The following is a 25,617-nucleotide window of genomic DNA, read 5'->3' on the forward strand; positions in this document are numbered from 1 at the left end:
GAGAAGGAGAACGCTGCCAGGGAGTCAGGCCAGCGCTGCCTGACTGTGGGCGGGGCTTTCTGTGTGCATCCAGAAGTGGGGTGTGGTCCAGCGGGGCTCCCGTGCTTGTGGAGAGCCCCGCATATGCTAACAAGGAGAACCTGAGTCGGCCTGGAGCCCACCCACCTACGTGTTGCCGTGAAACTGCACCTGCAGAAGGAGGCGTCCCCAGAGCATAGGAGAAGCGGGCCGACCAAGACATACTGCCGGTGCCCTCCCGTGCCCTCAGCATCATTGCAAGAATTGAGCCCCAGTGAAGGGGAGGCTCCACAATGCCGTGTGGATGCCAGAGGCGGCACCAGAGGAAGACCGGCGCCCTGGAGCAGCGCGAGGAGACTGCCGGTGAGTGGGGCCCAGTGTTTTACTTTTGGGTTGGGAGTGTGTCGGGGCACATTGTCGGTGCCCGCCCCCCCCTGCGGTTGCTCTAAGGACACCAGGGGTGCCCACGCATTCTTCTCCAGCTGCCTTGCTTGGCAGTGGCCAGCTGCAATGTGGGTGTATTTGGGTAAAGAGCCCAGTGGGGCTCACAAGGCACAGTAGTGCCAAGGCTTATTTTTCTCCAGCTGCCCCGTTTGGCAGTGGGCAGCTGCCACGTGTGCTCAATTTGTTGGGACGAGTCCCAGTGGAGGACTAAGGGCAAAGGAGTGCCAGTTCCCACAGTTTTACCCACACAGCTGCCCAGCAAGTAGTGGGCAGCTGCCAGGTTTAGGCCAGTTTTGCGCACTTTGCTTTTGCTACCTGTGCAGCCAGCCCGGACATTCTGGACATTGGGCATTTGAACCCCTGTGAGAGGCCAGTTGGCCTGGGGCCAGGTTCAGTGTGTTGTGCCCCCGATTGGGGAACACTGCGTTCATGCTATTTATTGACCATTGTGATTTATGCATAGTGTTATACCTAACATGATGATTATTGCATAAAGTCTTTATGCTTGTGCTAGATCTGGAGGACTCTAGTTGGCGATGGTATACACCTTTGTCCAAATAGGGACCCTTGCTTCTAAATCAGGATAGGGGGATTACACTCCTAGATAATCCCTGCTCACCCCCTTGGTAGCTTGGCACGAGCAGACAGGCTTATCTCAGAGGCAGTGTGTTAACCATTTGTGAATATGCACATTAATGCAGTGAAAACACTACAGATGGACACAACACAGGTTTTATAAAAATCAGTATTCTTTATATAAACTTAACACAAGACCACAAACGACAAAAACCAACAATACTGTACTTATGATTGACTTAAAGATGGTAAAAGTTGCTTAGTTCAAGTTGGTGATAAATGTGACACAGTTCTCAACAAAGTACCTAGATGTGTAAAGCGAAATGAACAAAAGGTTTGCATAAGGGGAGATGCGTCGGTTCTGTGCTCCGGAGGTGATGCGTCATGCCTCAATGCTTGCGCAGAGTAGGGGATGCGTCGTGATCCTTACCGATGGAGGAGTGCGGCATAGGTTCTCGGCCTGCGGCCAGGTTGCGATGCGCAAGATGGCGCCTCGATGCAATGCAATAATCCTGGTGCGATGCAAGAAAATGGCGCCCTTGATACGACAATGCGACGATGAAGCATAGACGCCCTGGCAGCCTTGCAACGACTCTGTACTTTGTAGCCGTGACAGGTCCTTCGACACGCTTCTCCAGCGATGCGATGGCGACCCTCTCGATGGCGTTATAGAAACAAGGGTTCCTAGCTTATTTGAAATAGTCACAATACAGTATAGTACACAATGGACTACTATACGTTAAGTTCTCCCTGCCCAGCCGGGCAAGGAATTTATTTACCAATCAATGTCAGATTTGATCACAATATTTTTCAGACAAGTAGTATGACACAAGCCTGTGCCGTACTTTGAAAAGGAGAAGATAGAGAAGAGTGAAAGGGGTGTTTTCAGGCAAGGAAAAAAGAGCAAGTCAGGGCACTTACAAATGAAAAGAAATAGTGACAGTGTCGCCTGGAGTGAAACAAACAATATAAATTTTAAAATGCTACATGTATGTACACTCATAGGTGTCGACGTTTCGATCCCTTCGCTCAATTAGTTAATTGGGATCATCATCAGGACTTAAAAATTAGAGTTGCCTGAATGTAACAAAGCCTCTGGATGCGAGGTATTGAGTAAGGCGTCAGGCTTTCTTCGGGCACCCGAGGGTAGCGTCCAGTGGAAGCCAGGGGTACAGCACTAGTCCTGCTTGTATGGTTTAGATATATCCCATAGCGGCTTTTAGCCGAGCCATTGTGAGCTCGTTTTAATTCTTGTACGATTCCAAATGATTCTTGGGGTGAATTGGTTCTAGTTCTTGCAGCGCCGACTTGTTTAGCGGGCTTAATTAGTGGTACTGAGTGGTACACTGGGGGCTCGATGGCCGGGGTAACTGGGGACCAGTTGTCCACTCTGTATTCGATCAATGTCGCCATGTTGCGCGAGTCAGGTAGGGGCTCGCGTCTGGCCGGGATGCTTCGTTTCGAACCGGCATCGAAACGAAGCATCCCGGCCAGACGCGAGCCCCTACCTGACTCGCGCAACATTGCGACATTGATCGAATACAGAGTGGACAACTGGTCCCCAGTTACCCCGGCCATCGAGCCCCCAGTGTACCACTCAGTACCACTAATTAAGCCCGCTAAACAAGTCGGCGCTGCAAGAACTAGAACCAATTCACCCCAAGAATCATTTGGAATCGTACAAGAATTCAAACGAGCTCACAATGGCTCGGCTAAAAGCCGCTATGGGATATATCTAAACCATACAAGCAGGACTAGTGCTGTACCCCTGGCTTCCACTGGACGCTACCCTCGGGTGCCCGAAGAAAGCCTGACGCCTTACTCAATACCTCGCATCCAGAGGCTTTGTTACATTCAGGCAACTCTAATTTTTAAGTCCTGATGATGATCCCAATTAACTAATTGAGCGAAGGGATCGAAACGTCGACACCTATGAGTGTACATACATGTAGCATTTTAAAATTGATATTGTTTGTTTCACTCCAGGCGACACTGTCACTATTTCTTTTCATTTGTAAGTGCCCTGACTTGCTCTTTTTTCCTTGCCTGAAAACACCCCTTTCACTTTTCTCTATCTTCTCCTTTTCAAAGTACGGCACAGGCTTGTGTCATACTACTTGTCTGAATAATATTGTGATCAAATCTGACATTGATTGGTAAATAAATTCCTTGCCCGGCTGGGCAGGGAGAACTTAACGTATAGTAGTCCATTGTGTACTATACTGTATTGTGACTATTTCAAATAAGCTAGGAACCCTTGTTTCTATAACGTAGTTATACCCATGGTTCTTGGCTACCCGCTGGGTTTCCCTTGTTTTTCAAAAAGACCCTCTCGATGGCGTCACGCATCTCAGGTGATGCGACAGCAGGCAGCTTCGATGAAGACACGCTTCCTTGGAGATGCGGCAGCGGCACGCTTCTCCGGTGACGCGACGATCTCAGCTTCAGCGGCATCATGATTCTTCTCATTGCGTCGCGCTTCCAGCTCCGAGCGACACGCAGGCATCTGCAGTTAGAATTCCCAGCAAGGAAATTCAGAGGGGAGCTGGAGTTGAAGTCTTTTGTCCCTGAGACTTCAGCAGGAGGTAAGCACAAATTCAAGCCCTTGGAGTAATATTCTGCAATATGATGAAAGTCCTTAAAAAGTTCCTTCTCCTTTCCTTGGCAATCAAGAAACCACTGCAGGCTAACCCAGCAAACAGCACACTGGCAGAGGGGCCGTCCAAACTCCTGCAGCTTCCTTGGTCCTTCTCCTTGGCAAAAGGTTTGTCTTGTTCCCAAGAGATCTAAAGTTCTTGGGTCTGGATCCCAATATTTATACCCCAAAATCCTTTGTTATCTGAAGGCAGAGAGGCCTCTGCCTAGTCCAAACCAGTTCTTGAGCACTTTGTTTACAGGACTACTTCTTTCCTTCAACAGTGCAGGGCAGAAACATCAAACCCCCCCACGGGAGGTGGAACCAGCATTGTAGAGGGAAAGCACAGCCCTGGAGCACTTTGTTGACATGATTCCCTCTCTTTTTTCAAAGTGCAGGGCAGAGACATCAGCCGCACCCGAGGGGGTGGAGCCAGCATTGTGGAGGGAAGCCCAGGTGCAACTCCTCCCTCCCATCTAGATGCAGATCTCCCTATTCACCACTGGGCTGACTCATTCTGTCTCCTGGAACTCCCCAGCCCTGTCACTCAAACTCCAGACAAGAAATACACAACCTAGCAGAGGCTGGCCTGGATAGTTAGACAAGAAAATATCTTCTTTCTAAAAGTGGTATTTTCAAACACAGAATGTTAAAACCAACTTTACTAAAAGGTGTATGTTATCATTCTGAGTTCAGGCATACTCAATTTTAATTTCTACAATGTTTCTTGAGTCAGTTAGGATTATAATATGTGATAATCTAACTGCCCATTCTGGCCTATGAAGAACAGTTAGCCTTGCAATAGTGAAAAGTGAAAATGGCTGTAATTCACTATTAGGACATGCTACACACACCAGGGCGTGTCCTAACTTTTACTTACAATGCACCCTGCCCTGGGCCTACCTTAGGGATATCTGATATGAAGAAAAGGGAAAGTTTAGGGACTAGCAAGTGGGTGCATTTGCCATGTTGACATGGCAGTCACAGACTGCACACAGGCCTTGCAATGGCAGGCCTGAGAGACACTTTACAAGCTGCTTCTGTGGGTGGCACAGCCAGTGCTGCAAGCCCACCAGCAGCATTTGGATTTACACGCCTTGGGCACACTCAGTGCTCTGTACTAGGGTCTAACAAGTAAACCAAATAGCCAAACATGGAACCACTGATTAATACATCAATTTAAAATAGGGAGAACTTGCCCTGTGGCACTGGACAGCAGTGGCACAGTGCCCAAAGCATCTAACACCAGCAAAAGTACAGGAGGCAACAGCAAAAATGGAAGGGAGACCCACGCCAATGGTGCCAGTTCTAACAATGTTAATGACAAATAGCATTGGGGTGGGAGGCTGTTCCAGAGTTTGATTATATTGAGGAGTATACCTCTGCCACCCCATTGCATCTTCTTAAATGTTAGAATGACTAATAGATTGGCATTGGCCAATCTGAGTTCTCTGTTGGGCTTATATGTTTATGCAGGGACACATTTGGACGTGAGATAGTCATTTTCTCCTGCTGCATGCCCACCAGCAACATTTGATTTACAGGCCCTGGGCACACATGGTGCAGTGTACTAGTTTTATATAGCGCAAACTTGATCCCGAAGGATATCAGAGCGCTTTACATGACAGAAGGACTTATGCATTGTGTCAACAGTTTAGCTAAGACAGTAACCTCATTCAACACATTTGTACAATACTCCTTCACTGTACAATAGTATCCCTGTAGTACAAAGAAATGCTCATTATTCAATGACTCTAGTCCACCCATGCCCCTTCCACAGCAAGACTCCATCTAAGTGTATCCTACTTGGATATACATAGGATTATACATTGCATCGCACTCTTTCGTCTTTATCATGGTGAGGCAGTAATGAATTAAGAATCACTTTACAGTTAATCATTGTATCAAGTTGACCATACACTTGAACACTCAGCTGCGCACATGGTGCCGTCAGGCCCCAACGTGTTACAGCAATAATTACAAACTTTTAAATTCCGTCAGAAGTCCAGGGCACCACATAGCGCAACGGCTCCCAGGGGTACCTGAACACACCCAGCCTCCCCAAGATTCAGCTCAGTGCATAAGTGGCAGGTTAGGGCAGTAGAGTTGAGGACCAGTCCCTCCTCCCCAGCAATCTCAGGCACACTACAATTGTACCCCCTACTGGCGTCCCAACAATCACTGAACAACCAATATTGTATCTGCCTCTTTGTTGTTAACTGTCAGCGCTCAGCCGCCCTCCTTGCTGTCCTGCCGGGTGGGTGGGTGGCTGTCGATGCTCCAGCAGCTAACTCCGTGGTCCCAGGAGACAAAGAGGAGGAGACCCGGGACTTGGCTGCTTAAATAGCCCATTAGGATTCAGTTTCACTTTGGTCACCGGGTCCATCGCTGTCTCCCAACGTCACTGCCCAATCCCCCATCTAACCAGTCTCCGGAGAACTCTGTCCCGCGGCGCAACTAAGGGTGCCCCTCCCCTAGTCGTGGGAGGCGCCTGATCATAGTGTGCGCACATCGTGGCACTCTCCCCACACCAGCACTTCATATCATCCATAACCGCTCGACCCTTTGATGTCCTATATAATAACAAGCCCAAGGAATCAGCAAACCAATTATTGGTGTCCAAGGCGTAGAATTTATTCACATAAAAATCTACAATTCTCCACCATCTACTAGGGGAGCACCATTATCCTACTTGGATATACATATATATTTATTTATATGATTCTACATATCATCACATTCTGTATCCTACTTGGATATACATAGGATTATACATTGCATCGCACTCTCTCGTCAGTAACATGGTGAGGCAATAATGAATTAAGAATCACTTTACAGTTACTCATTGTATCAAGTTGACCATACACTTGAACGCTCAGCTGCGCACATTGTGCCGTCAGGCCCCAATGTGTTACAGCAACAATTACAAACTTTTAAATTCCATCAGAAAATACAGGGCACCGCATAGCGCAATGGCCCTCCGGGGTGCCTGAACACAGCCAGCCTCCCCAAGATTCACCTCAGTGCATACGTGGCTGGTTAGGGCAGTAGAGTCAAGGACCACCGTCAGGCCAGTCCCTTCTCCCCACCAATCTCAGGCACACTGCAATTTTACCCCCTACTGGGGTCCCCACAATCACTGAACAACCAATATTGTGTCTGTCTCTTTGTTGTTAACTGTCAGTGCTCCGCCACAGGGTGAGAAGTTCCCCGGCGTACTCGCCTCCCCCCCCCAATGCTAACTGTGCTCCAGAATAGCCCCCAGTCCAGTATGGAGAAATAATTGCAACCCCTCATTTGCCAAATGCACCCATCAGTAAGGAATAACCCAGTTCGACCCAGGTGGAGCAACCTGTGTCGAATTGTACCCATGGAAGAGGACCCATGCAATATTTTATGAATCAAACTGTTTAACTTGTGCACTGATTTGTGCAGGGCCCACACCGAATCAGCTCCCACCCAAGCTGCCCGCTATATCACCTCCGACCACCAAATTGACACAGTTGGTAGGAAATCCCTAATACTCGCTAGGACCGCATTGTACCTAATTGCGTAATGGGTTTGTGCGTAGGATATTTGGGCCTAATATGTTTTATGCCTGAGGTGATAATGCTGAGGTCATTATTAGACCAGTAGTTACTGGCTGTGTTTTATATTTGCATCTACTTACCGGTTCTGATGGTTCTGACCGTGGCCCGATTGGCCCGGTCCTGAATATAATCCCCTGTAAATACTGCCTAGTGCCAGTTGGCACAGTGCACATTGTGTGATTATGATCTAATGTGTTTATTGTAATACGAAGGTTTATTTTATATATACCCTTGTGTGGAGTTCCTTTTGTGGTGTGCCTAGTGTGTTGCTGCTGTGTGGGTGTTGCGCAAACGCTTTACACATTGCCTCCGGGATAAGCCTGACTGCTCGTGCCAAACTACCAAGGGGGTGAGCAGTTGTTATCTTTGGCGTGTAACTCCCTTGCCCTGACTAGAGTGATGGTCTCTGCTTGGCTTTGGTGCAAGCCTTAGCCTACCAGAGATCCAATTTCTAACAAGGAAAATAAACTACAAAAATAATCAAGTAAGGAGCAAGGTGTATTATGACACATATAACAATTATTTATTTTATTAATTTACCCAATTAAGAGTTGCCAAGTTAGTCATTTTCTTACTTTATTGTATCTGTGGGAGTAGCAAACTATACAGTTCTGCAGAGATATTCCCTCAAGACAATATACTTACAAATATTTCAATATCTGTGTAAAATTAACCCATTTGGTGCTCCTGTGGCAGAAACATATAATCAGACAGCTTCATATGTTGAAAATCTTTTAGCCATCTCAAGTACTTTGGTGACATTGACAACTACCAGACACTATAAATAATGGAATGGACAACTAACCTTTCTATAAAAACTTCTGTTGCTCTTTATTTACTTTATGAAAATTAGTACCTGATAGAGTAATACACAAGCTTAAATTTGAAAGGTATGCAAGGCATTTCCCTAGAAGTGAAAACACAGATTGCCAAGAAACTTATTCCAGGGGGAAGGATAAAAGCATTGGCTCGCAGTTGCCTATTGCCAGCTTTTAAATTTGAGCATCAGTGGCATTAGTCAGAAATGTTCTGACTAATTCTGCAAAGTAATTGTGTAATATATTATGTAATATAACATGATATTTATGATAGCCACATGCCATACAGCTGCATGCATCCAAGACAGAATCCTGAAAAACTTGTTGAGGCAAGGATCATTAGACATGAACAGCAAGGCCCATATAACATAGGTGCACCTGGGATGGAATAGGCTTGTTCGCCCTACTTCAGTGCCCCCAAGGCACTTTAGTATTATAGGATGGAACAAAGACCTTTGAGTGGCTGTGTCAGACTAACCTTGTGCCAGTAGTTCCACAGGAGCAGAAGAATATTTCCCTGATGCCCCCCGCAATTTAATGACTAGGAAATTACTCCTGCCAGCATGCCATGGGGGGAAGGGGAAATGGGAGGAGAGAGAAGAGTGAGACAGCCTCGGTATGACTTCTGTCTTTCCTGCACCTCAAGACTAATGGCTGGAGTCGTCCTGTTTTTGGAATGTTGAAGTTGACAGGTATCTGTAGCGGTGACACCAACACAACATACACTAACACATTGTCCTAGTGCAGTCCTAGATAATTAATATGTTACATTCAATTTCAAATATATACCTGTAACCCCGAAACAATTGACCCTCTCTCAAGTAATAGTAATAACTTCTTTCAGGAAAACAAGGTTCTCTCTCAATGATGAATATTGAATTCAGGAGGTCTTCAGTAATACCTACAGCGAGTCAATTCTCAAGAGACACAAAACCTTACTTGACTTCTGGCAGCAGTTTGGAACCAAAGAACTGGTTTACAGTTGCAGGCAACGTTTACTCTGGATGAAGCTTCAGATAGGAAAAGACGGTGACAATAGGGAGGGAAGAAATTCTGAGAAAGAACGCTGTCTGAGAAGACAGAATTCCAAGGACTGAGAATGGGATCAAAGTACTCAAAAGAGGAGAATAAAGTCTTCGGTGTGCACACCAAAAGTGCTCGCCCCTAGGGAGGACTGAAAACGGAAAAAAGAATTCCAGTCAGAAGAATTTCCTCAAGAACAAATTCAAAGGGCTGCTCACAGCTGCTGGTGACAGTTGAAGTGCGAAGAGCAGCGCTCGAGCGCCGGTGAAGTATTCAGCAACGCCAGAAAGAGAGGCATGGAGCGCTGACCTCTTTCGCCGGTGTAGCGGCCATGTTGAAATTCCGTGATTACTCATGAAAGCCAAAGTCTTCAGGAGGAGAGCCAAAAGAAGTCGAAGATAGGGCAATTGTCGTTTCCATCTAGGATAATTCCTAGCCCTATGCCAACTACTGATTTGAAGGCTCTGAAGGGAGACTAACGCTAAGGTTTTCCTGACAGTGGAAAAGCTTTGTGAAATTCCCTAACTAATCTGGGCTGGACACTAGAAGCCGGTTCTCAAGATCGTTCTTCAGGGCGAAACCTTTCCAATCAATCAAATATAACAGACAGCCCCTCATCAGCTTAGCATCTAGAATTCTATTCATTTCAAATTCCTGATCTGACCCCACTTGAATACTAGGGGATAGTTCTTTGGCACGCAGTTTAGGTTAATTTCTTTTCATCAAAGATACATGGAACACTTGGTGAATTTTTACCAAAGGAGGCATCTTTAATTTGACAGCTACTGGATTTACCATTTTGATCACTTCAAAAGGTCCTAAGAATTTTGACTGAAACTTTCTGTTCCCTTTCAGATGTAAACTACGTGTGGAAAGCCAATCCTTATCTCCCTCTCTGTACTGTGGATCAGGTTTTCTCTTTTTATCAGCTTGCTTCTTGTACGCAATTTTAGCTCAACTCAGATTTTCCCTGGCAGTTTCATAAGCTATTTGTAGTCTTTCAGCTAAACTCTCCACTGCTAGAACCGGATCATCTTTTTTGCCCACAAACACATTCAGATTTCTCCCATAATTTAAATACAAAGGGGAAAAGCCAGTAGACGAATGAACCACCAAATTATATACAAATTCAGCAGTCCAAACCAAATCTGGCCACTATCCTTCCTGGTCTTGAAGGTACAAACGCAGGTTCTGTTCTAGTTCCTGGTTTACTCTCTCGGTCTGACCGTCCGTCTCGGGATGGTAACTGGTGGAAAATCTAGAATCTACCCCTAAATGAGTTAGAAAGGACTTCCAGAAGCGGGATACAAATTGGGTTCCTCTGTCAGAAATTACTACAAAGGGAATCCTGTGTAGACGAACTACATGTTGAATATAGAACTGGGACAAATCTGACGCTCGAGAAATGGATTTTAACGGAAAGAAATGCCCCATCTTAGAAAAGGTATACACGAACACTAAAATTGTGTTAAAACCTATACTCGACGGAAATCACAATAAGATCCATCGAGACTTTGTGCCAGGGGTAAGTGACTGTAGGTAAGGGACATAAATAACCTTATGGAATTTGTCTACTCGCCTTTCAATTAACACACGTTTCACAATTTTGAATGTTCTGTCTTATTTGATGGTTCTTTTCTGGCCACCAAAAATGCCTTTTGATTAGTTCTGTGGTTTTCTTAATTCCCTTATGAGCTGCTAGAAGGTCATCATGAAGGGTATTCATGGCTAATTCTTGAAGCTTGATGGTAGGTATATACAAGGATTCTTTATAAAATGGCAAATTATTTTTTATTTGTCTTTTAGTGTCTTCTTCTGCCCATTTTCTCATTGCACTGGTCGAAAAAGATTCATGGACTCCACTTTCAAACTTACAATATTCAGTAGCGCCAACAAATTTCTCCTCAGGAATTATGGGTGAGATTTCAGATTTTCCACACGTTCCGAACTTATTCTGGAAAGGGCATCTGCTTTTCCATTTGCAGAACCTGGTCGATAGGTGATAACGAAGTTGAAGTCTGCGAAATACAGAGACCATCTTAATTGTCTTGGGGTTAAGGTCTTGGCAGATTTCAAGTACTGCAAATGTTTGTGGTCGGTGAACAAAGTTACTACATGTTTAGCCCCTAAAAGGTAGTGTCTCCATTCTTGGAAGGTGTCCTTCACGGCGAGGAGCTCCTTGTCAGCAATGGGATGATTTAATTCTGGAGTCATCAATCTAAGAGAACGATAGGCCTCCGGATGCAGTTGGCCAGTGACTTTGTGTCGTTGGGATAAGATTTCACCGATGGCAAGATCCGATGCGTCGCCCTCAGCATAGAAAGGCTCTTCCAGATCGGGATGTAACAAGATGGAAGCTGTTGTGAAGGCTTTCTTTAAAAAGACAAAGGCTGCTTCAGTCTCTGAGTCCCATTGAAAGTCCACTCCCTCCTTTGTGAGACGAGTTAAAGGTACTACCTTCTGGGAAAAGTATATAATGAAGCTTCGGTAAAAGTTGGTAAAGCCAATAAAACTCTGCACTTCCTTTACTGACTTGGGTGATGGCCAATTCTGGATTGCCTGAATCGTAGATTAGTCCATAAAAATTCCATTAGGAGAGAGCACGTATCCTAAAAAAATCCACTTCCTTTACATGAAAGGCACATTTTTCCAGTTTGACAAATAGCTGGTTTTCTCTCATTATTTGTTGAATGGCTTTTACATGGTGCACATGCTCAGTTTCGTTTTCGTAAAAGATCAAAATATCATACCATGGCCACTCTATCCAAAAATTCTCTCAGGACATAATTGACTAAGTGTTGGAAGGCTGCAGGTGCATTTCATAACCCATAGGGTATTACTTGATATTAAAAAGAGGCCGAAACGAGTGCAGAACGTGGTCTTCCACTTGTCTCACTCAGCCACTCGGATTAAGTGGTAAGCACCACGAAGATCCAGTTTCGTGAAAATCTTGGCACTTTTGACCTGATCCAATAGGGATTAGCGATTTTTGGGAGGGGATACCTGTTCTTGACGGTAACTTGAATCAAGGCCCTGTAGTCTATACAGAACCTAAGCTCACCACTCTTCTTTGGGACGAAGAACAAACAAGATGACACAGGAGATTGGGATGGGCGGATGAATCCATTAGCACGGAATTGATCCAAATATTTTATTTAATATTAGTTTTCTGCTTCTGTTAGGGCATAAATACGACTACAGGGCAAAACTGCTCCCAGCTCTAATTCAATTTTGCCGTCGTAGGGTCGGTGTGGTGGGAGTTCATCCGCAGCCTTTTCATTAAAGATGTCTTCAAATTCCTCGTAGTTCCCGTGAATTTCTGTGGTTATGATTGAATTGATGTCTTGAGTAAACTGAGTAAACAGACTAGAAAGTGATTCTCGATGCTCTTTTTTCATTTTGTGAAAATCATTTTCTTGGCACTATCTCAAGTTCATTTAGACAGTTCTTTTTTCCCAATCAATGGATGGGCTATGTTTGGTGAGCTAAGGTAACCCAAGGGTAAGTTGGAACTGAGGGGCGTCGATAAGGTTGAAAGAAATCTCTTCACAATGGTTATTTAACCCAGAAAGTTCCATTAACTCTGTTTTTTCTGTGATTGGACCCGAGGTTAAACTTGTTCTATCAAATGCTCGCACTGTCTCAACCACCTTCTTTTTGATAGACCGAATTCCCATCTCTTTAGCATACTTTATGTTGCAAAATTTGCCGGTAGCATTTTCTCTCCATTAAATCTCACAGTAATAGATGTGGTAAGATGGGGAGCTGCGACTTGCAATGTATTAGCTAATTGCTGAGAATCTGGAGTTGTCTTTTGTTCTTTCACACCCATCAGAGCAACTCCTTTTACTGATGGGGTCTCTCTTTTAACAGATGAGTTGACCTTGGTTTCTTAGGACGCTCCTTCACATAGTGGCCTGAGATTCCACAATACATGCAAAGGTTTCCTTCTCGTCCTTTGACAAAGGCCCTCTCATGCTTCCTATTTGAATTGGTTCTTGACCAACATTGGATTCTGTCGACTTGGTAGTTTCCAATCTCATTCTATCAAATCTCGGAGGAAAAGGGTGGAAATCTCTTTCCTCTTCAGATTTACGTTCACTCAATCTTTGATCCATTTGCAATGCCAGGTTTATGAGTCCGGAGATCTCGGTAGGTCTATTGGGAACTTGGGCTAGTGCGTCCTTTAATTTTTCCTTCAACCCTCTATAGACAATTGCTGCTTATTTGGACTCCGGCCAACTGGTCTCGACCCACATCTTATTAAATTGTGGCAGCTATGAAATTAGATCTCTACTCCTTTGACGCAACTCCAGTAATTCGTTATCAGAAGTTTGTGTTACTGCTTTTCTGTCGAATATTCGAAAAAACTCGGATTTGAATTCTTCGAAGTCATACAGAATAGGATTGTTCTGAGTAACCAAGGGCATGGACCAGGCTGCCGCTTCACAGCTCAAATAAGACAGTACAAAAGCCACTTTTGAGAGCTCCTCTGCAAAAATAACTGGCCTACACAAAAAATGCAGGGAGCATTGGGTCAGAAAATCAATCAATCAATCATTTGTATAGCGCACTACTCACCCGGGAGGGTCTCAAGGCGCTTGGGGGGAGGGGTATGCTACTGCTCAAACAGCCAGGTCTTGAGTTGTTTCCTGAAGGCGAGATGGTCCTGGGTCAGCCGAAGGTGGATGGGGAGGGAGTTCCAAGTCTTGGCAGCCAGGTAAGAGAAGGATCTTCCTCCGGCGGAGGCTCTTCGGATGCGTGGTACGGCTGCGAGGGCGAGGCTGGTGGACCGTAGCTGGCGGGTGGGCGTGTAGAAGGTCAGGCGGTCGTTGAGGTAAATGGGGCCCAGGTCGTGGAGAGACTTGTGTGCGTGGGTGAGGAGCCGGAACGTGATCCTCTTGTCGACGGGGAGCCAGTGCAGGTTCCTCAGGTGGCTGGAGATGTGGCTGCGTCGGGGGACATCCAGGATGAGTCGGGCGGAGGCGTTCTGGATGCGCTGGAGTCTTTTCTGTAGCTTGGCTGTGGTTCTGGCATAGAGGGCGTTTCCGTAGTCCAGTCGGCTGGTGACGAGTGCCTGGGTGACAGTCTTCCTGGTCTCGGTCGGGATCCAGCGGAAGATCTTGCGAAGCATAAGCAGGGTGTTGAAGCACGATGAGGAGACGGCGTTGACTTGTCTGGTCATCGAGAGGGAGGGGTCCAGGATGAAGCCCAGGTTGCGTGCGTGGTCGGTTGGCTTGGGTGCTGTGCCCAGGGCTGGGGGCCACCAGGAGTCGTCCCAGGCGGAGGGCGAAGATCCCAGGATGAGGACTTCCGTCTTGTCTGAGTTCAATTTCAGGCGGCTGTCCTTCATCCACTCGGCGACGTCTTTCATCCCTTCGTGTAGCCAGGTTCTGGCGGTGTCAGGGTCTCTGGTGAGGGAGAGGATCAGCTGGGTGTCGTCGGCGTAAGAGATGATGTTGAGGTTGTGCTGGCGTGCGATGGCTGCGAGAGGTTTCATGTAGATGTTGAAGAGGGTGGGGCTGAGTGAAGATCCTTGCGGGACGCCGCAGATGACTTCGGTGGCCTTGGAGCGAAACGGGGGGAGGCGGACTGTTTGTGTTCTTCCGGCGAGGAACGAGATGATCCACTCCAGTGCCTTCTCTTGGATACCGATGTTGCTGAGGCGCTGGACTAGGGTGCAGTGGCAGACCGTGTCGAACGCAGCGGAGAGGTCCAGGAGGATGAGGGCCACTGTTTCCCCCTTGTCGAGCAGGGTCCGGATGTCGTCGGTGGCTGCGATGAGCGCGGTCTCGGTGCTGTGGTTGGCTCTGAAGCCGGACTGCGAGGGGTCGAGGGATCCGTTTGTCTCGAGGAAGGCGGTCAGCTGTCTGTTGACGATCTTCTCGATGACTTTAGCAGGAAAAGGGAGGAGCGAGATGGGGCGGAAGTTTTTGAGATCGGTGGGGTCCGCTGTAGGTTTCTTCAGGAGGGCGCTGATCTCGGCGTGCTTCCAGTTCTCCGGGAAGGTGGCGGTGTTGAAGGAGGCGTTGATGATGTTCCGGAGTTGGGGTGCGATGGTGGAGTCGGCCTTGTTGAAGACATCGTGTGGGCAGGGGTCGGTCGGTGATCCGGAGTGGATGGTGTGTGTGCTTTGTGACGATCCCCACTAAAGCGTTCTGGTGAAGCAAGAGGAACTATAGGGGATACTGCGTGGATTATCTGAGTGGATAATTCTGGCGTAGAAACTACTGGGATTCCTGATTTGTTTTCTCTCGAAAACCCTGAGGAACTAGCCGAGAGTTCCTCTACCCTTGCTCTAAGTTTTTTATTCTCTTCTATGATTTGATTTAACTGCCTTTGCATAGTATCTAGAATGGCTGCTAAATCTTTTACATCAATGCCTTCGGCCAATCTGCTCGGGTGGAATAAGCGGCACTTCAATCTGTCAGACTAACCTTGTGCCAGTAGTTCCACTGGAGGAGAATATTTCTCCGATGCCTTCCGCAATTTACCGACTAAGAAATTACTTCTGCCAGTATGTCACGGGGGAAGGGGAAATGGGAGAAGAGAGAGACTGCCTCGGTATGACTTCTGTCTTTCCTGCACCTCGAGACTAATGGTTGGAGTCTTCCTGCTTTTGGAATGGTGAAGTTGACAGGTTTCTGTAGGGGTGAAACAAACACAACATACACTAACACATTTTCCTAGTGCAGTCCTAGATAATTAATATGTTACATTCAATTTCAAATACCTGTAACCCCGAGACAATTGCCCCTCTCTCAAGTAATAGTAATACCTTTTTTCAGGAAAACAAGGTTCTCTCTCAATGATGAATATTGACTTCAGGAGGTCTTTAGTAATAACTACAGTGAGTCAATTCTCAAGAGACACAAAATCTTTCTTGAATTCTGGCAGCAGTTCAGAAGCAAAGTACTGGGTTATAGTTGCAGGCAGCGTGACTCTGGATGAAGCTTCGGATAGGAAAAGACGATGACAATAGGGAGGAAAGAAATTCTGATAAAGAACGCTGTCTGAGAAGACAGAATTGCAAGAACTGAGAATGGGACCAAAGTACCCAAAAGAGGAGAATAAACTCCTTGGTGTGCACACTAGGGCAAGCAAAACGGAGGACTGAAAACGGAAGAAAGAATTCCAGTCAGAAGAATTTCCTCAGGAACAAATTCGAAGGGCTGCTCACAGTCGAAGTGTGAAGAGCAGCGCTCGAGCGCCGGTGAAGTATTCAGCAAACGTCAGAAAGAGAGGAGGCATGGAGCACTGACCTCTTTCGCTGGTTTAGCAGCCATGTTAAAATTCAGCGATTACTCTTGAAAGCCAAAGTCTCAGGAGGAGAGCCAAAAGAAGTCAGAGATAGGGCAATTGTCATTTCCATCTAGGATAATTTCGAACCCTATACCAACTACTGATTTCAGGGCTCTGAAGGGAGACTAATGCTAAGGTTTTCCTGACAGGTTCATTCAGAAAAACAGATAAAGAAGTTCTCCCACATTTGCATGGGTTCATAGAAATGATGAAAACTCTTTGCCTCTGTTCCAGCATCCATGATACAGCACACATTTTGTACTGCAAAGAGGCAGCACATGGTCAATCCGTAGTGACCCTGTAGGTGGGTGCAGTCATTTCCTAGACCTGTCAATAGGGGGTTTCTGTTAAAGTGAAGGCTGGCTGCCGCCTGCACAGTGAAAGACAGAATGACTACTTCAAATAGCAACTCTGCCTTTCACTAACTCATCTGCTCTTGGGGCTGGACCTTATCTTCTATAAGGCACACATTACCTGTCGGCACCCTGCGCTCTGTTAATGGTGTAAATAGTGTCAGAGTGCTATATCTACATTACATCCTGAAGCTGTTACTATAATGAATTAATGTTTGTCTGAAAGTACCTCACTATATCTGATGATTCATTCATTTTCTCAGTGGAAATCCCCACACAAAATAAATTGAGTCCGATGTTTTGCATACTCCAGAAATGAGAAATGAGAAAATCTTAATTTTTCTGAATCTTTATTTAGTCCATTTTAAGAAGATTTAATTGTTCAGAATCCCAAAAGCATGGTGAACAATCAGAAGAAAGCAATTCAGAGTAAAGAATGGAGTTTGAAAATGTGAAGAATAATCTTTAATCTAAATTAAATTTAACAAAGTCTTTTTTTCTTTTGTGCTCATTTGTGCAATAAACAAACTGGAAGAAAGAAAGCAAGGGGGTATCACGCTCACCTCCGACTGATTAATTTGGCAATAGGGTCCAAACTGGAGAAGATCTGGGAGTACCAGTCCTAATCCCTGATGCCAGGGAGTTATTGTGAATTGCTTAATCATCAGACTTCTGAACCAGTTTAACAAATTTAAAGCACCCGTGTCGATAAATCAAAAACTAAAAATTCTGATCCCAAACGTCCTACAAATCAAGCTTCTTAATCCCCTCCCTACTCCCATCCAGCATTCATACCCTTCGGATCGAGTCCAACTACTCTTTCCTCAAGAGAGAGTGCTGAGACACCCACTTTAATACAGATCTCGCGTCTGGCTAGCAGTATCAATAGAAACAGCAGATTCCCCAACTTACTACCCAAAATAACCCTTACCCCTCCTCATTCACAACCCAAAACATAATTAAACTTATGCTTAACTCCAGGTTTGTGCCCTGTACTGTTAAGAGGACCTCACTTATTTCATGCCAGTACACCTGGAGGTTGGGCAGCGACAGAACATATGCAGCTCATCAGCTTCTTCCTCCCCACACTTAGGACAGCTCTTAACCGATTGCTTATTCATCCTTGTCAACTTTTTCGGTGACTAATATGCCCTGTATATCATGAATAAATTACTTTTCCTGCGTGAGGCAACACAAACAATATACCGCAGAGTATACATTGATACTTGCCAGAAATTTTGTACATCCCCCAACGGCAGGTCATTCCTCCAGATCTCAATAGGAAGAGCGAACTCCTCTTCTCCCGCAACTACAAGCAACCAGTACCAATCTGTTACTTCCTTTGTCTGTGAAGGGCTCTTGAAAAAAGTTTCTTCCAACCTTCTTCTCTAACGATTTTACCCAGCTAAGCAGCTGGTAGTATTTAAATCTAGAGATGCCTCTTTTCACCATGGATGACAATTATTTCCAGTCTACTAAGGTCTTTCCGTCAAGTAATTGGCCCATCTCGATATTCCTGCTTCCACTAATAAAGATTGTCCTTCAAGCACTCAGGGGGTTCCTGGAGATGCTCATATTGGTGTGTGATACAAAAGGGGATGACGGACCGGGCATTTGAGCAAATCAAACACCCACCACCCAGTCAACTGATCTGGGTTTAATCCATCATCACTCTTTAGCTCACTCCACCACCACAGTTCAGGCATGGCCATATGCAAATCAGTCTGACCCTGTGCCTCATGGGAACAGTCCAGCCCGAACTGCCAAGCCATGTTTTCCCTGGACTGGAAACAAGCATCCTGGGACCGGTTTCGGGTTCATAACTCTCATCAGCCAGGCTATCTTGAATCCAGTGGCAAAGTGACCAAGGGACCCACGTCTGGGCATACCCCGCCAACTCAGGGCGCGCAAAGCGATACCAAAGGGGATGATGGATGAAGCATTTGAGCAAATCAAATACCCACCCCAGTCAACTGATCTGGGTTTAACCCCTTGTATGCTCATGACGAGCTGAGCTCCTCATGGTATACAGTGCGCGGGTGCTCATGAAGAGCTCAGCTCGTCATGAGACCCACCCACAGGGGAGCGCTGGCGCTCCCCCGTGGGTGCCCGATCCTTATCTTTTTTAGGGGGAAGGCAAGGGAAAACCTTCCCCTGCCTCCCCCGCACCCCCCTCCGCGTCATTAATGACGTCAGCGTGCAAGGCGCGCTGATGTCATTGGGGGTCCCCTTTCTCTCCCGATGCGCAGGGAAGCCATTTGCTTCCGGCGCATCAGAGGAGAAACAGGTAAGTTTTGGGGCTGGGGAAGGGGAGATGAGAATGAAAGAGGCATCGGGGAAAAGGAAAAGGTTTTCCTTTCCTTCAATGCCTCTTTTGAGCATTCCTGCTGCAGGATCGTGCGATCGTGCAGCAGGAATGCCCGCTAGACGCCAGGGTTTTTTTCAAAAAAACTTTTTGGAAATGTTTGTTAGTTTGGGGAGCGGCCCATTGGGCAAGGGTCACTCCCTTTCAGGGGGCACAAATATTTGCGTTGTCTGCCACCCGGGAGGGGGCAGAAAATTATTTATTTTATATAAAAATCGCCGCAAAATCGGGCATTGTTTTGGGGAGTGGCCCCTTGGGCAAGGGCCACTCCCAGGGGGGCCATTTTAGGGATGCCTCTTAAAAATATTTAGTCTTGGGGAGCGACCCCTTAGGCTAGGGTAGCTCCCTTTTTGGCGGCAATGTTGATCGCTTTGTCTCCCCCCTGGGGGGGGCAGAATTTTAATTTTATTTTTAGAAATTGTGTCATTGTGCTGGGGAGTGGCCCCTCGGGCAAGGGTTACTCCCATGGGGGCCATTTTAGGGTGCCTATATTTTAAAATTTCGTCTTGGGGAATTATAAATCGCTTTGTCTGCCTCCCGGGGGGAGGCAGAATTTAAAAAATTTTTTAAATTGGGCCAATGTGCTGGGGAGTGGCCCCTTGGGCAAGGGTCACTTCCATGGGGGCCATTTAGGGAGCCCGTTTATAAAATGTAGTTTTGGGGAGTGACCTCTTATGAAAGGGTTGCTCCCCTTTTGGGGGCCTATGATTTTTCTTTGTTTGCCCCCCGGCGGGGCTGATTTAAATGTATTGAACTCGAGTGGTGGAGTGAGCTAAAGAATGATGATGGTTTAAACCCAGATTAGTTGATGGGACTGAGAGTTAGATTTGCTGAAGTTCTCCGTCCATCATCCCTTTTGATATCACCCTGAGGGGTAGTTCGGCATATTCTTTTTTTTTTTGTAGGGCCAGAAGCCCACCAAGAATTTTTTTAATGGTGGGGTGCCGCCTTTGGACATGGGTTACTCCTCTTTATGGGAGGATGATTGTGACCATTTCTGCCCTATTTGGGTGGCAGAGTAGCAGTATGTGTTTAGGCCCATCTGCTCCCAAGGGGGCAAAAGCCATTAGACACCAGAGTTTGTTTTTATTTTTGTTTTGAGGGGTGGCCTCAAGGGCAAGGGATGCTCCCCTTTTACGGGGGTGAATATTTAATTTATACTCTTAGGCCCACTTACCCCTTAGCTTGGATGGTGGTTTGGTGCATTGTTTGCATATGTGATTGTAATTTCTTTTCTCCTTTTTATTCGAGTGTAAAGCTTTTGATTCCTGTTTGTGGTTTCGACAGTGGTTATTGTGCAGTTTTGCATACTTGCAGTTTTTTGGTAAGTAAAATATTTGTGTTGTATTTGCTCCAAATGAGTAATATTGTAATGTAGGAATTAATTTTTTTGTAAGTGGTCTCATAGTGGCAGCATATTTAGTTAGTGTTTTGAGCAAGAACATCTTTGTGATGTGCTTTGCATTGTCTAATGTGTAATTTTCTTTTCTCTTTTTTTTAGTGGGATATTGTTGATCCATACTGTGTCTGTGCAGAGTATGTGGTGTAACTGCTTCTGGCAACTGAGTGGTATCGTTTTGGAGTGTATAGGTATTTTTGATAAAGGTGAATTTTGTTCACTGCTTATTTTACATAGTGTTTGTTGTTGTTGACTTGTGTGACAAGTTACCTTTATTAGTAATTATTATGGCTAGCTGTAGAATTACTGCTCAGCAGGTGGTTGGTATTCTTCTTGAATCTTCCTCTGAGCCGGATTATGACACTGACAGTGCGTCTGAGGGAGAGGAGGGAGGGGAAGATTCTGGCAGTGGGTTTTCTCTCCACATGAAATCATTGGATGATGAAGGTTCCCTGAGTGCAGATGAAGTGCCTGTTTTAGAGGAGGATACTGCTGTGCTGATGGTGCAAGAGGCATCTGGATTGCAGCCTGAGGCTGCTAGGCTTCCTACTGGAAGTGCTGGACTCTGGGTTGATCCAAACATGGTACAGCCGGCATTGCCTGCCTTTAGTGGTGATGCAGGGTGTAGAGTGGATTGTGAAAATGTTTTGCCTATGCAGTATTTTCAGTTATTTATGGATGATATATTTTTAGATGAGATTGTTTAACAGACTAATTTGTACGCTTAACAGTTTTTGAGGGACAACAGTGACAAATGTAGGCCCCACTCTAGAGCTACCCGGTGGAGTCCCACAAATCTGGAAGAGTTGAAGAAGTTTTGGGGTTTGACTTTATTGATGGGGTTGGTAGGAAGCCGAACCTGGCTTCATATTGGTCTCCCAGTCCCTTGATGGCAACAGCCATATTTTCAGCAGTTGTGACTCGTGATCGGTATTTACTTTTGCCACGCATGCTGCATTTTGTGGATAATTCTTTGGCGTTGCCACGTAGTCACCCTGACTGAGACTGTCTTTTTAAAATTAGGCCTGTTCTTGATCACTTTGTTGATCAATTTTCAGAGATGTACATTCCAGGGAAAGAAATACCTATTGATGAGTCTTTGGTTTTGTTCAAGGGTCGTTTGGTTTTTAGGCAGTACATCCCTAGCAAGAGGACACACTATGGAATTAAACTGTATATGTTGTCTGAGAGTAAGACAGGATATGTTAATTGTCGTGTGTACACTGGTAGAGATTCCACTATTGACCTCCCTGGTTGTCCGTCTACTTTTGGAGTTTCAGAGAATATTCTGTGGGATCTTGCTAGAAAGCTGTTCAACAGAGGCCACCATTTGTACCTTGATAACTTCTACACTGCTGTGCAATTGTTTAAGGAATTGTTTAAAGTGGACACTTTTGCATGTGCCACAATCCGCTCTAACCGCAAAGGTTTTCTGAAAGAGCTTGCTTGCAAAAAACTTCAGAGGGGTCAGTGCAGTTCCTTGCGTAGTGAAGAAATACTAGCTGTGAAAATGTGTGGGCAGGAGGGATGTGTACATGCTGACTACCAACCATGATGAGAGTACTTCATCTGTGCCTGTTTGGGGTCAGGTTGCGGAAATGCCCAAACCTGTGTGCATTCAGGACTACAATAAGCGCATGGGTGGTGTTGACAAAGTAGATCAGAGGTTGGAACCTTACACTGCTATTCGGAAGGCTTATGTTTGGTATAAGAAGTTGCCCAACCATTTTTTCAACTTAGCAACTTTCAATGCTTTTATTGTGTTCAAGGAGTGTTCTCCTGCGACAAAGTTGACATTTCTTCAGTTTCAGCACTCTATGATAGCTAGCCTTGTTGTTGTGGAACAGGTAAGTGTTCCTAGATTTGGAGTGGTGGAGGATGTGGCTCGATTGAAAGATATCCACTTTACTGATTACATTCCTCTCACATCTACAAAAGACTTTCCCACTAGGAGATGTAGAGTCTGTTGGCGAAGAGGTTTGCGGAAGGAGACTCGTCTTTTCGGACCTGGGTGTCCTTCTAACCCTGGGCTGTGTGTGCCTGCTTGTTATAGAGCTTACCACACACAAAATAATTTTTGGGAGTATCCAGGAGTGGTAAAATGAACTGCCTGGTCTGTATTGTTTAAAATTTGTATTCTGTGTTAAGGTTGACATTAGTGCAATGTATTTAGTTTCAGATTTTTTGTTAGTAGATTTGTATCTATTTCCAATTTGTTTGCGTTTGTTTTGTAACAAAAATTAAAAATGTGATGGCGGGATGTGTAGGCTGGCGCTTGGCTGGCGGTGTGTGTGGACTGGTGCTTGGCTGGTGGTGTGCATAGATTGGCGCTTGGCAGGCGGTGTGCGTCGATTGGTGCTTGGCTGGCGGTGTGCGTGTAGTGGTGCTTGGCTGGTGGTGTGCGTGGAGTAGCACTGGGCTGGCGGTGTGCGTGGAGTGGCGCTTGGCTGGCGGTGTGCGTGGAGTGGCGCTTGGCTGGCGGTGTGCGTGGAGTGGCGCTTGCCTGGTGGTGTGCGTGGACTGGCGCTTGGCTGGCGGAGTGTGTGGATTGGCGCTAGGCTGACGATGTGCATGGCCTGGTGATTGGATGGTGGTGTGGGTGGACTGGCGCTCGGCTGGTGGTGTGTGAGTAGTAACTTTCTGTTGGTCACTACACACTGCTAGCTGAGCGCCACTCCACGCAGTCCATCACTTTGTGTGTTTGCTGTGTCAGGAATGTGGGCGTGTGAAAAAGATGGGCCCTTGAATGGTGCTGTCTGCTGGTGTGAGTGTTATAATGTGATGGACCCGTGGCTGGCAGTGTGAATGATTTGTATGTGTCACACGTATGAAAGGTGTATGAACGGCCTGTAAAGAGGTTGGTGCCTTGACGTGGCTTTACAGCTCATGGGCTGTGAGTCAATGGTTCAGTTTCTCATCCTTTCAATTATTAACAGTGCATTTCATTTTTGTGAAATGATTTGCTAATACAATTGTATATACCGAATCATCACTCACCCTCATGCCAAATCCAACCAGTATGTGTGTGTGCTTGAGGATTAGATGGCTGTGCAGTAATATTTATCTTTTTTCTCTTTCTGAAGCAGGGTGTACCTTGTCCCTTTTTGTGAATGTTGTAATGTGTTGATTTTGCTCCCGGCTGGTGTGAATGCTCTTGTGTGTATCAGGTATGAAAGGTGCATGAATGGCCCGTAAAACGGTTGGTGCCTTGTCGTGGCTTTACAGCTCACGAGTTGCGAGTCAGTGGGTCTGTTTTTATGCGTGTAATTATTGACAGAGCATTTCATTTGTGTGAAATCTCTTGTTAATAACATTTTATGTACTGACCCATCACTCGCCCTCGTGCCAAATCCAACCAGTATGTGTGTGTGTTTGAGGAATAGATAGCTGTCTTAGAATGTTTGTCTTTTGAGTGTCTCTGTTAAGGTGTACCTTCCATCCAAGAATAACCTACTACATGTAGATATTATTGTTAACCCATGGGAGTACATTTTGAATTTTGAATTTAATCTTTATTGTTTAGCTAATTAAAACCATAACAAATTTCCTTTACAATACTCATCCAAGGCTTAAAAGTAAGATCACATAGAGCAAACTCAACTAAACGTTAAATTGCAACGTAGTAAAATCTGAATAATACATCTCCAGAAAGAGAACTAAAATCGGTGTCCTAATAAGTCTTAAAAAATATTAGATTGCTTTCAGGCGTTTTTCAAAGGTCAGCAAGAACTTTACCATCTTACAGTTTATTTGAGGGGACGTTGAGTCCAAGCCACCGATAACTGCAGTCCTGCAAGTGCGTAGTCTCTTAACCAAAAAGATGTTCTTTAAGAAGAACCTTCGCTCCGTATTCAGCATCTTACAGTGACATATAATGTGAATTTAATCTTCTTTTGTGTTACCACAGAGGCGACAAGTAACAGAAACAGTATGCTTCCAGACAGGCTCGTAGGCCAAAGTTGGAAATTTGCCGAATCTCAAGGCCATCAACCTTTTTCTGATGAATACGGAGTATGTTGTATCCAAGTATGCCGCTGGAGTAAGTGATTTATAACTATTGATCACAGTCCAAGAATGAGAACGATGAGAGAAAATTTCTTTGTCCATGATCAATTAATGAAATTTCGCTGCTTTATTCAATGCCTGTTTGAATGACGTAAATGGCAAATTATTATCCCAAAGCTTGGCAGTGCATGTTAACTCCAAAGCACTAGAGAGGAATTTATTTGCCTCTGATTTTTTTTGAGTTTCTAGTTCCTGCCATAAAAATTTGTTCAGATTATTATCGATGGCTTTATTCTTGATCTGATACCACACCTTAATGCATGAGTAAAGTCGACCCAATGATTCGTTTTTCAAACCAAATTCAAGGCGCATTTGCGTGGGCGAAGCAGAGTTGGGGAGACGTAAGACCTTTTTGTAGATTTTAGTAATTAAATTGTTTAAAAGAACAGAATCCTTGCCATGCATAGCTACGCTGGCATAAGCTAGGGTGGGCAAGGCTTTGTTAGCAATCACAGTTAGTAATGGTTTTAACGACGGACCTTCCAATTTAGTTGCCAAGGTACTGAGTGCAAATATTAAGGCTCCTGCTCTGTGTGTCAAGTAATTTTTCTGGTCTTTTAAGGAGAGCTTATTATCGATATAATACCCCAGGTATTTATAACTTGCTACCCTTTCCAGCTGTTTTCCTTCTTGCCAGATATTGTGGTTTGTTGTGGGTCGATTAGTAATTAGCATTATTTTGGATTTAGATGAATTAAGAACCAGCTTGTTTGCTGACAGGAAAGCTGAAATTACTGTTAGCAGCCTAGATAAACCGACTTTTGTAGGACTCATGAGCACGATGTCATCGGCGTATGCCAGGTGTGTCAGTTGTAGGTTGCCTAGTTTTGGACAGTGAGAGTTACAGGAGTTTAGCTTGCCAGAAAGATCCGAAATGAATAAATCGAACAAATGAGGAGCCAGGACACAATCCTGTTTTAATTCAATTGTTGTGAACACTTTTCCTGATAAATGGGATCCATCCCCTAGTTTAATTTGCGTCCAGGTATCTGAATCGAATTACAACAGGCCCCTTAATATACTCTCTGG

Source organism: Lissotriton helveticus, chromosome 3_1 (genome assembly GCF_964261635.1).
Source record: "Lissotriton helveticus chromosome 3_1, aLisHel1.1, whole genome shotgun sequence".
Classification (NCBI taxonomy): domain Eukaryota; kingdom Metazoa; phylum Chordata; class Amphibia; order Caudata; family Salamandridae; genus Lissotriton; species Lissotriton helveticus.